This window comes from Triticum aestivum, chromosome 2B (assembly GCF_018294505.1).
Source record: "Triticum aestivum cultivar Chinese Spring chromosome 2B, IWGSC CS RefSeq v2.1, whole genome shotgun sequence".
In the NCBI taxonomy this organism is placed as follows: domain Eukaryota; kingdom Viridiplantae; phylum Streptophyta; class Magnoliopsida; order Poales; family Poaceae; genus Triticum; species Triticum aestivum.
Window position 1 is genome coordinate 768,153,169 of NC_057798.1, and position 5,656 is coordinate 768,158,824.

The following is a 5,656-nucleotide window of genomic DNA, read 5'->3' on the forward strand; positions in this document are numbered from 1 at the left end:
TGACCATATCACATCACAATATGCCCTGCAAAAACAAGTTAGACGTCCTCTACTCTGTTGTTGCAAATTTTACGTGGCTGCTACGGGCTTAGCAAGAACCGTTCTTACCTACGCATCAAAACCACAACGATAGTTCGTCAAGTTAATGTTGTTTTAACCTTCGCAAGGATCGGGCGTAGCCACACTCGATTCAGCTAAAGTGAGAGAGACAGACACCCGCCAGTCACCTTTAAGCACGAGTGCTCGTAACGGTGAAACCAGTTTCGCGTAAGCGTACACGTAATGTCTGTCCGGGCCGCTTCATCTCACAATACCGCTGAGCCAAAGTATGACATGCTGGTAAGCAGTATGACTTGTATCGCCCACAACTCACTTGTGTTCTACTCGTGCATATGACATCTACGCATAAAACTTGGCTCTGATACCACTGTTGGGGAACGTAGTAATTTCAAAATTTTCCTACGCACACATAAGATCATGGTGATGCATAGCAACGAGAGGAGGAGTGTATCTTCATACCCTTGAAGATCGCTAAGCGAAAGCATTTATCAACGCGGTTGATGTAGTCGTGCGTCTTCACGATCCGACCGATCCAAGTACCGAACGCACGGCACCTCCGAGTTCTGCACACGTTCAGCTCGATGACGTCCTCGCCTTCTCGATCCAGCAAGACGGGTGAAGTAGTAGATGAGTTCCGGCAGCACGACGGCGTGGTGACGGTGTTGGTGAAGAACAATCTCCGCAGGGCTTCGCCTAAGCACTACGGAAACTATGACGGAGGATAAACTAGAGGGGACGGGGTTGCCGGCACACGGCTTGGTGTTTCTTGATGTGTCTTTGGTGCTAGCCCTGCCCCTCTATTTATATGTTGAGCCTTGGGGTCGAAACTTGGAGTAAAAGCCTCCACAAAGTCGGTTTCACCCGAAAGGCAAGAGTCCTTCTCGGACTCCAGGGCCAGACGCCAGGGTTCCCAGCGTCTGGACCCATACGCCAGGGACCCTGGCGTCTGGCCCCTGGACTCCGCAAAACTTCCTTTTGCGCTTTCCAAAAACCTTGTGGGCTTTCCCCTTTGGCCCAAATAACGTGTTCTTGTACCCAAACATTTCGGGAAACATCTGGAACCCCTTCTGGTGAATTCCGGAACTCTTCCGGAGATCAAACACTATTATCCCATATATCAAACTTTATCTCCGGACCATTCCGGAGTTCCTCGTCATGTCCATGATCTCATCTGTGACTCCGAACAACATTCGGTTACCAACATACATAACTCATATAATACTATATCGTCAATGAAACGTTAAGCGTGCGGACCCTACGGGTTCGAGAACTATGTAGACATGACCTAGAACTTGTTTCCGGTCAATAACCAATAGCAGGACCGGATGCCCATATTGGCTCCCACATATTCTACGAAGATCTTTATCGGTCAAACCGCATAACAACATATGTTGTTCCCTTTGTCATCGGTATGTTACTTGCCCGAGATTTGATCGTCGGTATCCAATACCTAGTTCAATCTCGTTACCGGCAAGTCTCTTTACTCGTTACGTAATACATCATTCCGTAACTAACTCATTAGCTACATTGCTTGCAAGGCTTATAGTGATGTGCATTACCGAGAGGGCCCAGAGATACCTCTCCGACAATCGGAGTGACAAAACCTAATCTCGAAATACGCCAACCCAACATGTACCTTCGGAGACACTTGTAGTACTCCTTTATAATCACCCAGTTATGTTGTGACGTTTGGTAGCACCCAAAGTGTTCCTCCGGTAAACGGGAGTTGTATAATCTCATAGTTACAGGAACATGTATAAGTCATGAAGAAAGCAATAGCAATATACTAAACGATCAAGTGCTAGGCTAACGGAATAGGTCATGTCAATCACATCATTCTCCTAATGATGTGATCCCATTAATCAAATGACAACACATGTCTATGGTTAGGAAACATAACCATCTTTGATTAATGAGCTAGTCAAGTAGAGGCATACTAGTGACTATATGTTTGTCTATGTACTCACACATGTATCATGTTTCCGGTTAATACAATTCTAGCATGAATAATAAACATTTATCATGATATGAGGAAATAAATAATAACTTTATTATTGCCTCTAGGGCATATTTCCTTCATCATCATGTTCTATGTTCACTTAGTCCCGGTCTAACACCGCATTTCTTTTTTCTAGTGATTTCGTTCAAGAGGAATGGACGGGAATGAATCCACCTACTGAGGCGGAGGCATTTACTCTTCTCCGTCATGGAAACCCTGGACATAAAAATTTTGTTGTTTGGTTCATGGAGAAAGTAATTTTCCACACAGCGTGGGTTTCCTACGCAAGGTCGTCGGCCTTCCTAGTCGGAGTGGTCGAGCACGTAATCCTCCCCCTCGGCTACTTGACGATGACTCCTCATAGGGAGGTCGAGGGAGAGGTGCCCCTAGAGGAGGAGGGGGCGGGGGGAGAGCCCCTAGAGGGCGAGGTGGTGGGGGGAGAGCCACTACAGGGGGTCACGGCCAGAAAGAGCGCACCCTCACCGACTTAGGGGTGTTGTCTTCGAGGCCCTCCTCTAGTGAGGTACCCTCCTCTAGTGAGGTACCCTCCTCTGGCAAGGAGGAGGAGGACGACGAGGCAGGCGAGGAGGAGGAGGAGGTTCGGGATGGGGCAGAGGAGGAGGTGGAGTAGGAGGATGAGGAGGAGGTTGGGGAGGGGGAGGCAGGCAAGGAGGAGGGTGGTGGCGGGGATGATGGTGGTGGCGAGGAGGGGGTTGACAACAAGGGGTGGTTGCGTGGTAACGCAAAGCTACCAAAGCAGGTTCCTGCTACTGAGGAGCAGAAGTGGCTCATTGAGCCCACGGGGAAAGAGTAAGTGCCACTTTATAATAATTTCATTATTTTGCTTGTCACATGTTCATTCCGGTTGTTATTTATTTTGCTCTTCACATGCTAATAGTTCATTCTTTTGCAGCAACTGGATATATTCTAAAGGGGTCTGTATTCCCAACGGCCTCATCACCATCTTGCTGAAGTTATACGGGTCGGGGTTGTACTGTCCGGATCCAGTCAGGCACCCGGACCATCGGGTCTTGGCCACGGGCTGGGAGCACTGGGAAGCGGCCCTCCACGCGGACCATGGGACCCATGCCAAGGCCGTGATCACCACTTTCTGGGTGAGTTCTCTTCAGAAGCACAAGTCCATTCTAGTTTCATGAATGATTTAACTCATGGCTTCTTCCATTCTTGTTTCATGCATGATTGTAGAAATTCTAACGAGTTCTTCCAGAGCACAGGGCCAGAGCGGACCAGATCGTGCTGCGCCAATGCAAGAAGAAGGCCCGCCATATGCAGTACGAGGTGCGCTATGTGGCCATCTCGACATACCATCACGACTATCTTGGTGTGAAGATGACCAAGGAAGACGCACGGAGGATGGGCATTACCTTGGATAGGGACGAGTTCTTGAAGGTAAGTATAAAAGATTTTTCATTATGCTTTCCTTATGCTTTCATTACCTTGTGGTACATTTCACCATTTCGTGTTGACATGCCATTATGCTTTCATTATGTAGGTGTTACCAAATTGGTGTTATGGAAAAGACGAGTCCTGTGCGGCATTGGTGGATCTTTGGTGTGATGAGGCTAGAGCCTGGGCGGCTACGAGAGTCAAAAACAAGGCTAACCGAGGGAAGGAGGGAGTACATGCTCAGGGAAACCGAAACCACTATCTCCACAAGGCAGTTAATGTATGACTAACCCCATTAAACATTCTTTTTCTTCTATTTACCATCACTTTCTTATGTATGACTAACCTCTGTTTGGTGGTGCAGGAGAAGAAACTGAAGCGACCGCTCTCACACATGCAGGCGTGGGAGATCTCCCATACACGGAAGGACCCCAAGCCTGGCGAGCCCAAGTACTACGGCAAGAAGACCGCGGGGAGGAAGAAGGCCTACTCCGAAGCGTATATGAAGTTACATCCTGACACACCTGACCCCATTATGGCGGATCTGGACGAGAGGGCGATGGTGAGCATGGGGCCCAAGGAGCACGGTCACGAGGCGGTTCTCGATGCTGTGATCACTCCTACTATCTCCTACACACAGCTCCGTCGGATCGACCCGAGCCTGAGCCAGCGCACGAGCCAGCCAGTGACCAGTGCACAGTCCCTCTTTTAGGAGCAACAATCTGTAAGTATTTTCCCTCTTATCTTCATTGCTCACTTTATTTTCCGCATTTAGTAGTTTTATGAGTTCCATCATGTCATACCGTAGGCCTACCTGGAGTACACACGCCAGGAGACCATGGTGTGGCATGAGAGGCTTTATGAACACCAAGTGCGGAGGGATCGCCAGATGCAGCAGGCTTTTCAGGAAATGGCGGCCAGCAGGTGTCCTCAATTGCAGCCAGCACAATGTCCTCCATCACAACCAGTGCTTCTGACCTTTGAGGAGTTTGTGGCACAGAACGTTGGCCCCTCGCCGGTTAGTTCATCCCCAATATATTCACCCAAAGCATGTCATGCCTTTCAAAACAGTCATATATCCTGTTAATATGTCTTTTCAACATCCAGGGAACAGGTGGATCTACCGTTGGCGGTGGTCTTCGCAACACTCCCGAGACCCGGAGCCCGACCACTCCGATCCACGGAGGTGGAGGCGGAGGTGGAGGCGGTCTTGGCGGTAGCGCTGCCGCTAGCAGTGATGACCTGGGCTTCGGCGGTCTTGGCGGTGACGACCTCCGCGGTGCTCGACGTCCTGGCGCTTAAGCCTTTCGGTTACTTGTGTGCTTATGCTTATGTTTCTTTAGATGACTTGTGTGTGGTGATGATCCTTTAGATGACTTATGTGCTTCTCTATATGCTTATGCTTATGATTGTGATGATGCTTATGCATATATTGTTGTGATGGTGCCGGATGACATCCTGATGTGTTCTATATGTCTATTTCCATCATATATATCTGTTGATATGTGCTGTATATTTGAATTGAATCAATCTGAAAACAAACAGAAAAAATAAATTAAATGCAAACTGGCCGTCGGCATAGGGCTAGCGTGAGCTCCCAGTTGCTCACACGTGGCGTCTATGCCGATGGCCTAGCCGTCGGCATAGTTATGCCAACGGCTAGGCCGTCAGCATAGACGCCACGTGTCAGCAACTGGGAGCTCATGAGGAAGGGATATGCCGACGGCCTAGCCGCCGGCTTAGCTTCAAACTATGTCGACGGCTAGGCCGTCGGCATATCCCTGGCCCATGAGTAACGTCTGGTCGCCACGTGGCATACCTATGCCGACGGCCTAGCCGTCGGCACAGTTTGAAACTAAGCCGATGGCTAGGCCGTCGGCATAGGTGTGCCACTTGGCGACCAGACATTGGTCACACTTGACGGCGGCCGCTGTTAGACATGAACGTTGCCGACGGCCAGGGCCGTCGGCATAGATGTACGACCACCGTCGGGAAAGCTACTATGTCGACGGCCTTTCTATGCCGATGGCCTCACGGGTTACGCCGACGTATATGTTGCCGACGGCCCTATGCCGACGGGGGCCGTTGGCATAGGTCTGTCCCGACGGGATTCAGGGATATGCCGACGGCCCTGGCCGTCGGCATAGGGGGCGATTCTGGTAGTGGAGTGGCGGCGGTGTCTTCTTGAAT